We start from the raw sequence: 12,626 nt of genomic DNA, 5'->3' as shown, positions 1-12,626 counted from the left end.
TGCAATAAATTCAACAAATATTACATACATATTAGCTCTGGAACCGTGTCGACCCAAAATTATACCGTTTGCGGTCCATACTTTAATAAGTCATAAATAGGGGTAAAAATTTGCGTTGCAGTAACTTGCAAATGTGAGTCTGTAATGATGGTATTTACTACTATTCTCGTGCCTCGCATTAATCGATCAGTTATTACGAAAGAATGACGATTTTTAGCGAAAGAAAGCAGAAAGTCTATTCTGTCGCAGGCTCAGACGGGCTGATACACTGTATGTCTGGCACTACACAAGCTTGCAAACCAGGCTTTTGGTTACGTGATAATTATAGTGCGAAAATATTAATTCACTACGGCTTGTGAGAGCTACGATTCGTGGTGCGTCGTAAGTTAAACAAGTTTTTACAATTGCTTCGCAACAACAAAAGTTACACTGCCCTTGAATTTCCTAATAGGTTTATTTGAATTATTCCAGGTCAGAAAAATCAACAATTCTTATTCACGATTTTCATTCGCACTAATCCGGGCTTTTCATTCGCATCATTCGCACCACCTTCGTCATTCGCACTCATCCGGGATTTTCATTCGCACCATTCGCACCACCTCCGTCATTCGCACTGCAATTTTTTCATTCGCACCAGTGCGAACCGTCACACAGGTTGAAAAGCACTGCGCTATACGATGGAAGATATGATAAATGCACCTATTATCCTCCCATGCTTTTACAGTGCTGTGTGCTTGGTCCTTAGTAATATGATATGGTGTCCGCTTTCATATGTAAAGCAACATAACTGCGATTGCGTACATTATTATTGGCGGATGACCAGATTTTATCAAATTTTTATGCCAATTTGTCCCACAAATTAATCCGATTAAAGCATATCAGGGCAATTGAATCTGATTCGTGTTTGATTCTTCGAGATAATATATCGCGACGCCGCAGGGTGGTGGGAGCGTAGTGACAACACAAAACATCACACATCCTGGGATTAATAATCGAAATTGATTGGAGGTTAACCAGAGATTCGATGCGCCATCGTCAGTCGCTGATCTTTAGAATATGAAAAGAGGTTATGAAATACGTAAACTTTGGTCCCAGATTCTTAAATACAGGGCCTAAACTGGTCATGTGCCCTGCCTGTGCATGTGCATATTTCATTCATACTCCATAAAACGGATGCAGACCCTCCTAAGAAATGGACAAACAATGAAAAGCTCAAAGTAACGATTTTGGCGTCGAACCCATGTATAGTGACAGAAGTATATATATATATATACTGAAAAGTAAAATCTTGTGCTGTGGATATATGGGTGGGAAATAGATGTTCTTACCAAATTGTCGCCATAGCGATATGTGCATATTCGGTCATGGGGCTCTTTCTGGTACCAAGTTTGCCTTCACACTCACTTCAGTCGGTAAAAACGAATCGAAAACATCAATCCTATATGAAGTGACGGAAATCTCCATAATACACGCTTTTTTTACCGTGTACCGCGTATGCTTATCAGAACGAATAGGCACTATATACTTGGGAACGGGCGATACAAATCTTCAGCAATGGAGTGACGAAGCCCGCCCGTGTAATAGGAAGCTGAAAACATAAAACGATCTCGTTCCATGACTACGACTGGCCTACCATACATCACTATTGTGATTAATGATTACGGACTGATCACATATTCGATATTTTGTACTTCAAATTTGTTTTTCTGTTTTCAAGATATGAATGATATATTGCACGGTGAGCTATGTTTCCCTAGCATAGGAGACTATATTTACTCATATCGACATTGATAAAACAGTGTTCCCTATCTGAACGGAGAAGCTTAATGTTATTTGCTCACTGATAGTTGGCCCATCGTGAGTGTGATCCATAATGTTACAGCATTCGTTGGCTAATGAATAATGTAACATTCCACCGGGTCAAAGAGAATGCACAATTAATTTACAATAAGCGTTTCCGCAATGGATAAAAGGCGTGTCGCATCAAGAGTCGTTAAATTTCAGAATTGATACCGCGCCATAATCCGACAAAATAGCGTGAATATTTACTCTAGCCGTCTATGGTAATATAGGCGACTGTATCTCAGCATCAATTCATGGGCATTAAATATTTAGGAGCGAATGTGTTTTATTTACGTAATTTGTGAAAGTCGAGGTTAATTGCAGGTGTTTAGTCGACATGTAATGTAATTTCAAGGAAACGGACATCGCCATGTCAAATCGCCCGTCGACAATGTTTACGAACAATGTAACCCACAACGTGACGTATTTTCTCCACCTTAATAGCTTTGTTCCACGGGTTCTTATTCGAATATCCCACAATGAGATAAATACATCGGGCTACGGGATCGCTGACTCACGAAGATATAATCCAGTCACCAGATGATGCAACTAAGCCGAAGCTTTGACATTGAAAATTCTGGTCGACTTATCTCCGAAGAATCCACCATTGTAATAATGACGGAACCATTTTGAAAATAAGACTATAGCCCATGACGAAGTCATCCTTTGATTAATCGTAATTTTTAACGGAAATACTCGTTACGTATATCATCATTGATTCCTGTTATATAACCTTATAACATGTGCGATTCCGCGTATATTTCAGTTCTTTTCTCGGTGACAATATTCCTGCTGCTCTCGAATGCAGTTCACCAATTTGAACAAACCCTTGCTCACGGGATCAGTGAAACTGAAGTCCGAGACATCAGGCAATTTCAATTGTTCAAATTGAAGGAAGCATAAACTATATACCGCATTCATCAGATCACCTCTTACCTCCAGGCGACCACCAACCTCTGCGCTCCGCAAGTGAAGCGCGCGCCAGGCATGGAAATGTATCGAGTACACTCAATACAGTGTCTATCGAGTCTTATGCAATACGCAGCATTCTTTGACACAGCCTGTCACCATGAACTGCAGCTTCCGGAAGCTTTTCAGCTTTGGCCTCCACTATTATGCAATATAATTGTCCCTTTCTGATTTCTTCAAGAAATCGTGCAATGATATAAGTATTATAAGAAGACTTCAACATATGCGAGGTAATCTCCGCCCTGTCGCTATGGAACGTATAGTAAACCATTATATTGTGGAGGCCACATCACACTGATAAAAATGTTGGGCGTGTAACATTACAATAGAGATATTTGCCATGGCTGTCACTGAATGATCGGAATCGGCAAACCGTGGATATAGTTTGTTTCGGACCACCTGATAAGCCGCAACCGACATCTCAGTCACGTTTGCGAACTATAGCACATCATTGGCAACCGTGGGGTCACATAGGTAGAATGGGGTCGCAGAGCATAGCCCTGCTAAATCATCGCAATCTTTCGAGTGCCGTAGGGGCGCGCGCATTGCTGCTCACTGCTCAATGCGTGATTTTGCAAAATTATTGCATTAGCATCAATTACAAGAGTCCGTGAGCTTGCAATTATTCTGCAAGGGGAGTTACTAAACAAAAAGGTGGGAATCCCTGGCCTATGGGCTATGTGAGCAGAAAATTTGGTCTATCACTCAAATTAGCGGGCATAGCCTGAACAAGGTCAACGAATTTCAGCAATGATGTGACGTCACTGATACATCACGACAATATGAACAAGAATGACTTCAAAGAAGCCGAACCCGAAATCGGGGAATGGGTAAGTATGCTTCTTTTGTAACTGCTGTCCCAGGACCTCTCGCATATATTGCTACGAAATCGGAGTGCAGGCCTACATCTCTACGGAAAACGTGTGAAATAATAAAAAGAAGCAAGAATAATATATAAACTGGCGATTCATGCATTGTAAATATCTCGCTGTATACATCAGCCTTACGAAGTTGAAGCCAAGCAATTCTCACGCAACTTATTCCGGCAAAAAAGCGTTCAAAATAGCACGCACCACACGATCCCAAATGACAGTAATCTCCGTGATATATTACCAGATAAGTACACAGGCGACCACCGCATTACACCGTTTAAGCCCGTCCCGTAATACATACATAAACGAGCCCGGCATGCCCACAATAATGGAGCGTCGACACGATAAGTGATGAACACGAGATAAATCGGCGTTAAACGAATGACCGTAAATATCAATAATAAACGGATCGTTGTCAGAGGCCGCTCGAGTTTCGCAATCTTACCTATCTCCGGCGCATCGCTGGAGACGAGATGTCTGAGTGGTTGGCGGAAAAATGTGACAGGGAAGGTGAGAAATTTCGCGCTCGAAATCTACAGCTCTGTCATCGCTTTGAAGGCTTTCTCGGATCGATAAAATCACACCCGAAATCGCGCCTCTGCGAGACTCGTAGGCGTCGTGCGCTGGTTTTCTCGGTGCTGAATGACAAGAGAAAACCCACGAATGGAGGCCATCACTATGTACTGAAAATATACGAAACTCTAGCTGAGAGCAAGGGCTGGAAAGTGTGAAGCATCTCCATTTTTTAAACGTTTTCAAGCATTCGTGACGGATGTCCAGTGTCCACTCATATCGGTTTGCTATCGCGTTAAAGATATCGCTGTGATGCGTATCAAGTTGTTTTTGTGTAGATATATGTTTTGATGTTTGTTTCTCTATAAGTGAGTGGACGAAAATTGCTTCGGACGCCCTCTTAGCATCTGCGGGAACTAGCAGTGTTGGGACGACCCGAATCATGGATTGACTCCAATCAAACTCGAGTCCACTTTTTCACATGATTTCAATTGATTAGAATCACGAGGTCTGCTCCTGAATTTCTAGCTAAGTGTTGGAGGTTTATCTAGGTTCCTCATCGCCATCTCATCCGCGGCGGTGTCTTCAAAAGTCTAGATGTGGGCCGTGCTACAAGTCGGCAAATACGGAATCAAAATAAAGACGATGGGCCTGGTGTAACCATTGTAGTCGACAAACACCATGAATACCACAAAACAAAACCCAAAAAAAAACTTTGCAAAAATGTGACCAAATAGACTCGAACCCGGCGTTTCAGAAATGTGGGTTGACTAAGTTTCTGGAGCTGTACGGGGTACGTTGCACAGAAGGGCAGATTACTGATTAAAAAACATCAACGAGCTTGCACGAAGCTCACGGAAAAGTCTTTTCATTGTGCGCAAAGCGTTTGAAAGTAGCTACCAAAGAGTGGGCGTGGAACCGACGATAGAATGACGAGAAGACTATAGCAATCCCGAAGTGACAGCACTATAGGCCAGAGGTCTCAAACTCAAATGTGCTCGGGGCCCAATTTCCTACTTTTTGATGGCGCCGCGGGCCGCAGCACCAATACTAGTGGAATTCAATGTATTTCAAAGTAGGCCTTATTTCCGGGTTTCGGGCATATGCCTACTACTGACAACTAGGCTATATTGATCACGTCATTACCCAAGTCAAATAAAATCATCGTTTGATTTTACCTTCGAATGTTGGAACAGATCAATAACAACTTGAACATAATAGATACTGTGCCATAGCAATAGAAATGTGCAATCCATTGGTGTTACAGCTGTGAAGCGTAGGCTAAGACTAGTTAATACTCGCCACATTTAATCGGCTATAATAACATATATAACGATACCCAAGATGACACATGATGTAACCAACTATACATCAAAGGGGCAACATAATGCCAATGGTGGTTGCCATACCTACCTCTTAGATATCTATACGCTACGCGACGCAAGCTACGACCTTTTGATATTTTATTATTGCTCATACCAGTTTGATAGTTTCTTCATAGTGTCCTATATGGTGTGGACACAAGCAAATCTCACGGCTCAGTGAACTTGGTGTACGTCACACTTTCCATTTGGTCAAAGGCATTTTGACGGTAATTTTTGACCGGCTTGCGCAGCAATAAATTTGATGATGCAATAAATTTGATGTGATGTATTAGAGAAGTTTAAGGAGTAGTTTCAGGCTTCTGAAGTAGTTTTAGAGCGAATTTCAGGTTCTCAAATTAAAAAAAATTGGTAGTTACATATTGTCGAATACTTCGAAATCCAAAACGCTGTCGCGGGCCGCACAAAATGTTTTCGCGGGCCGCGTGTTTGAGACCTCTGCTGTAGGCCTACGTACAGTATACAGAGTAGCTTGCGTGTTCTCGACACGCTGGTGCGGCCTGTGAGAGCAACCTGTCATTCAACGGTTGTCGGGTCCGATCTGGTTTTATTGAGCCTCCATGGTATGTCACATATAAATTGACCGCAATGATGCAATTAGAGCGTATGCTGTCGTAGACTAGAAGTAATCTATCTATATTCACTATATAACAACCTATTTCTGTTCTATAGACCGCTTAATGCTCATTGCATGCTCAGTGCGCCCTTTGACGAACCTCATGTATGTAGGGTTGTGATTAAAACAAAAATAAATTTAAAAGAAACATGTTTCAAACAAGGCCCTTGCTTAAAACATGTTTTTTTTTTTTCTAAGCCATGGCGTCACGAATATTCAATTGTGACGCCATAGTGGATTGATTGATAATCACAATTAAAAATATTGGGTAAATATAGCTCCTTTGACGAAATAGGCTTCCAACTCCTGTCATATAGGGACCAAAAATATCTTTAACCAGGACTACATCATCATGTAGCATTTTACGGTCGGCGGTCATCACCATCAGATCATTCATTCCATACCGATGCTCTATATCTACGTACTATAGCTGTTGAACGACTATTTCGAGGGTTCCAACCATCCCATATCGTATACGTCGGCTATATTGGGTGGTAATCGTCGTCCGTATGCTCATAAAACATATTTTTGGATAGTATTTACCCAATTATGGCATAATTGTACAACTTAATAAAAACACAATTAAAAAAAAGGCCTTTGTTTAAAACACTGTTTAAAACATGTTTTAAACAAAGTGTTTTGAACAACCGTTTGTTTTGAATGCAACCCTACCTGAATGATTCAAGTCGAACGGATATATGCGTTAGTCGTCAAAAATCAATGTTGGCTTAAATTGTATATGAAGGATATGTAGGTGGCTGTGTATTGCATTTTATCAATTAATATCGACTTTTTAAGGTTTCGTATTCTCTCCTCTATTTATATAGACTTAGGATATACAGTTACATTACGTAGTTTTAGCAGTTATACATATGTGTGAGCGATACAAACCCTCTTTGCATGCATAAGTAGCTCTATATTCGTTACTTGATTCAGAATAAACAGCGACTCAATTTGTACTTCAATCATCTTGAATCACGCCGCGTACTTCGATAATTCGACTTGACTTGATTCGAGTAAAATTGTGTAATTACCCGATATGACTTGTGGCTCGCAGGAAGTGGACTTGTTCCCAACACTATGGTATATATTGTACTTTCCGTCTTTGGGTTGGATATATCTAGCGCTTTTCCACCAATTTGGAACAGTGAATGTAATAAGTAAACACGAATATGTCTCCCCGCTATCTGCCTTTTTTTCCGTACTCACATCTCGCAACCGTGTCGCCGCGCTCCGTAAAAAGGCAGTGTTTTCGCGGTGGCGCCGAGGTGTTATTATGGCGCGAGATAAAACTCGAGGCGCTAAGTCCTATCTTCGCCCGTGTTTGAAAATAAATTAATGCGCGACACGATGAGGCGATAGCGATCTTTTCGGCTCGCCGTCCTTCCGCAGAAACCTCGGCCGGGTTTCGCTAATGCGATAACTTCCGAGGAGACGTCAATCAGTACGCGCGGGACCGGCGATGTCGGGCGACGCTGGTGCGAATTACGAGGCGCGGCGGGCGACTTGAACGCTAACCGTCGATTGTCACGTTTGGTGCTCGTGAAATTAGAAATCTCTAATGTACACAGGGTGAATTATCGGCCGGTGTTGAGAGGCTTGTGCGGCACCGATATTTTGTTGTTTAGTTTTCACTGTGTTTCGACATCTACGGCCATTTTACCAGACGTAGTCAGTAACGAAGTACTTCTACTTTTTCGACGCACTCAAGTAGGTTTTGCCTTAAACATGCACTACTTACTCAATCGGTTATGTTTTTAGACTTTACTGCCACTTCTACTTCATAGTTTTCAGTTTTTAGGAAAACATATTATACTATACTTTTTTATTTACTTGGTAATCATTATTTCTATTTGTACCTGAATAGATATTCACGACGCTTCTTATACTTGACCTCAAGTACCGGCGATAAATACTTTGTCCTCTAATTTTACACCCGACCTATATTTTGTTCGATTATTGCCGACTATATCACGGTTCTCTTTCGTTCTAGGCTTTTACAAGACAGCGCTTATACGGATCGGATGGAGTTGAGAAGACTATGTACCAACCTCTAACATTTACAAAGGGATTACGACGACGAAATCGAACTTCCGGCCCATTGGCTTTGCAGAGGCGAAACGTACCACTAATCCACTAATCGACCACCCCACCGCGAATTTTGTTTAATCGTAAGCGACCGCTATATATACTGCGTTTATGACGCTATATTTTCAACGATCGTGGATTTGAGATAGCAGATAAAAGCATATGATAACAAATATTCTCCATACCAATATCTATACCAATATCGAGAAAACCATAACCGAGAATGGATATTACCGAGAATGCCATTCCGAGAATGGACGTTACCGAGAATGGACACCACCGAGAATGAGATATTAACGAGAATGGCAAATGACAAGAGTCTAACTTACTGTCACGGACATTGTCGAGAAATTTAAACCTGAGAATCGACACCTAATGTGGCAACGCCGTGATGCACAATTGCACATACACACGACCTGTTCATATGCATAACATGCCTGCATTGAATTCTCGGTAATTTCGATTCTCTGTGGTGTCCATTCTCCGTGGTTTCCATTCTCGGTAATGTTCATTCTCTGTGGCGTCCATTCTCTGTGGTACCCATTCTTTGCGGTGTCCATTTTCGGTAATGTCCATTCTCGGTGGTGTCCATTCTCGGTGATGGCATTCTCGGTAATGGTTTTCTTGGAATTGACCGGATACCATTTTGATGGCTTGAACTGTTTTGACTCGCCATTTAATTCAGTTTAAATGAATCAGTATATGCGAAGGATATAATGATATCTTTTCTCGAATTTTATGGCGGATTTAACCCAAGAGAGTGCTATCATACCCTCTTAGAACAAGGAGAAACGAGAGTCCGACAATTCGAACCCGAACAATGCTTATTTGAGACCTAGCGATTCAGGAAATGTCCATTGTCCAATTTTAGTAGAAATCTTTTAGACCTCCAGTTCGAACACGAATTCGCCGGTATTCGGGAAGCATAAAAGTCACTGCTTCGTTTTCAGCCCCATCAAAATTCATTTCATTCCGGTTCTACTCCGATCAGTTGAATTGACTGGTGAGTTCCACCTTACTCACTCTATTGACATCGTGAATTGTAGAGCCTCCTCAGATTCGGAAGTGCATATGGGACATGCTGGACTTTGCATAGTTATTGCGTGAATGACTGCTCACGGCCATTATGTTGTACCTCGTACTTTGGTATCATTCGGTTATGTATAACTGGTATCAACAATTCCCTTTGCGATAGCAACACCAATATTGTCTTGAACTCGTGTATCCTAGCGGCCGAGGTCACCCACCAAGTCAACGAGGTGACGCCACGATCTGTTTGCAAATGCGTTTGATTTACTAACAACATCTAACGTCACAGCCATCTTGAAAGTCTGACAAGGCTAACTGTTTGATCGATGCACCCCTTTATCATCATCGCGCCGTGTTGGAATGAATTTATATAATACTCTTTCCGATTAGACTCGTTTTTTCTGCCTTCCTGTAGCATGTTGATGCTGGGACGGCTGGCGCCGATATCGTTGGTGAACCTGTGCGCCGAAACGGTAATGAGACTATTTGCATTCCTCCTTTGGGTCGTTAGATCATTAATCCCCGTAGAATCGGCGAGGAAATACATAATGTAACAACACCAAAGCACAAAACAGCCGATTTTATATGCAGGGTTCTCTAAGGGAGCGTCATTCGACGTACTCAATATACGGTGATTGGCTGTGCACTGATATACCCCGTGCACTCGTGCAGCGTGTAGCACAGAGCCACGAGTCTGCGTTTGGTTGGAATTTTAATCTTGCAAGATATATAAAAACTAACATAATATGTTATTGATTAGTTTCTACAATCTACAGTACATTTCTCATTAAATTGTAATGGGATCGCGTAATATGATTATCTACCTTTTTCAATGCCTTTGAAAAAGATGTAACATGTCATCGGAGAAGCAAGCCAAATTAATCGGGTGTAGAGTATAGCGCCTCAACATTTTAGTCCAACCTCATTGCAAAACGCAGCTATCATAATTTTTAAATAATAATTTAGACATCATTCAAACAAACTAACTAGTGGCTATAATGCTGTAAGTTATTTGTACTTATTTGTTTCAATGTGGACCCAAATCATTTGGTCATCAATTTTCGGACATCGAATTAGACATTTTTCTTTTTCTTCTAAATGTTAAATTAAAAACGATGCACGTCATTGATAGCGTGTAAGGTTCATATAACAAGTATGAACAATATATGCGCAATGCGCATGCAGTATACATCGATGACTTGGTGCATAACTTTATATTGTCGCTTTGGTTCACTAAAAAACAAGATATTCTTGCAACCGATATGAATCATTGCATCTCGACTGCGACAGAATTAGTATTTTTTTAAATTAAAGAAATCACGACACAGCTTCACTCAACTGACAAAACTTCAGGACTCCCATGAACATGGCTGTCTGAGATGAAATATTCTACTGTGCTAAGTCATCGTAATTGCCAATAGCCCACATATTGGTGTTTAGAGATGTCATGGGGATGTGGAATAAATTTGTTAACAAAAATCCATTTTATCCTGCTATTGCAGAATAATCTCAAGATGAGATGGTACATGAAAATAACTGGGCTGGACGTTAAATTGGTGCCATATATGTTGCCATACCCAAATGTGTCATACGCCACCACCTATCATTATGGAATTAATGGATTGTTGGCACTCATTCATGTCAAATCGACCGCTCGGATTTTCCAGACAAGACCGTGTATTTCAAGAAATGCAGCTACAGAATTCGCTTTGAAATAATATGAGTCTTCCAAATTTCCACATAGATAATATGATGTTGTTTTCAAGAAATTTCATTTTGCTGCTTTTTATCACAGCCTACAGTTAATATATTTGCACAAGAGAGATGGCGCTTGCACGATAATATAGCTAAATTTGAACTAAAATCTGGGGTCGCGGGGGGGCGTGACGGTCCAAAGGGGGTTCGTGAAGATAAAAAGTTGGAGAACCACTGATCTAATGAGTCGAAAACAATTTTTCATTGTGATAGTTGAAGAAAGTCGAAAGGGCCGAAATAGTTCCAGCGACCAGCGTGCCTAACGCAAAATTCTGGTGCCAGCCAGAAGAGTGTCGGAATTTGAAATTGGCAACGCCTCTGTAGTTCCATCTCAGAGCGAGCAAAGAATCAGAGACTGCCGTCGTCATGTTGAGAGAACTCATACCCCGCAGAGAGAAAGATAAAAAGTGGAATTGCAGTCATTATGGTCGTCGTCTCATTCGCCAACTTGCTGATGACAGCTATCTAGCGCCACTTTGTGTTTATTCCAAAAGATAATACACGAGAGCAATATCAGTGGTTCACCGTTACCAACATGGAAACCCTAACGCAGATAGGAAAGCCTTCGGGGAACCACATATGTTCGTCGATTAACAAAAACAAATATCGACTACAATACACATATATATAGTTGCCTGCAACCAATGAGACTCGCTCAGGGAACCCCTGCACTATAGAGCAGTAGAAGTAACGTTGCCGTAATTCTGTTTGTATGACGTATCCCAGGAGGTGACTATTTCCTCTAGATTCCGATGATTCTCGCCGCTATAGCGCTAAGCAATATCAAGATATCGACCGACCGCGACGCGACCCCGATTGGTCACTACACATCCGACATATCCGAGACAAATAAATCGCGAAAAATCCACAAGAACAGCACTGTCGAAGTATATAGGAGAAACTGAACGCTAAAGTAAGATAGCGGCTGAAGAGGTCGATATATGGCGCCTGGGAGATGAGAGTTGTTTTATCGCCAACGTACCGGGATTACGCGATCGCGCCACAGTCACTTAACGGAACTTTCCGCATTTGCGTAACATCTGCGAGGCGCCTTAAGAACGTTAATACGAGTTTTAAATGCCTCTAATGGCGTTGCGTCAAACTTACCCCGCACAACAAACAATCTCGAAGACCTTTGTCTCGCCCGGCATAACCGGGGATTTGTCGCCTTTTGTCCCGTTGGTGGGAAACACGTCTTGTAACGCAAATAAGTCTTAAATGTATTAGGCGCGGTTTGCCGGAGTCGGCCGGGGCGATTTGTTCGACTTGTTATAGTCGGCGCTTAATTGGAATGAGAATAGGTGACGGGACGCTTTTAAATAGAGAGCAAGATTACCGTTTGCGGACGTTCGTGGGAATATCAATATATCTTAAATTCATTCCACAATTCAAGTCTAGTTCGGCGAAGCTCTCGCTTTGAACGAATAAATGAGAGACTTCGATAAAGGTTATTACTATATACACGATTTTGATTGGCATTACCAAAGCTTGGCGTGTAACTATTTCGGTTTATAGTGCTTCATGAGTATTGAGTAGGCCTGCGTGTGTGTAACAATTTTC

At 41.5% G+C, this 12,626-nt stretch overlaps 1 protein-coding gene across 1 annotated transcript in view; it reads right to left on the bottom strand.

Annotated features, from left to right (window-relative positions):
• The window catches only part of LOC145447388 (U3 small nucleolar RNA-interacting protein 2-like), a 186,837-nt gene extending 180,603 nt beyond the window's left edge, over positions 1 to 6,234 (bottom strand). The window contains exon 1 of the mRNA XM_080325814.1: positions 6,223 to 6,234. The gene's annotated coding sequence lies outside the window, so the exon portion shown is untranslated. The remainder of the gene's footprint in view (positions 1 to 6,222) is intronic.
• Between the last annotated feature and the right edge of the window lie 6,392 nt (positions 6,235 to 12,626).

The sequence above is a fragment of the Botryllus schlosseri genome, chromosome 9 (genome assembly GCF_051294905.1).
Source record: "Botryllus schlosseri isolate E-star chromosome 9, Bs_hap1, whole genome shotgun sequence".
Taxonomy (NCBI): domain Eukaryota; kingdom Metazoa; phylum Chordata; class Ascidiacea; order Stolidobranchia; family Styelidae; genus Botryllus; species Botryllus schlosseri.
This window is presented reverse-complemented; position numbering and strand designations above follow the sequence as displayed.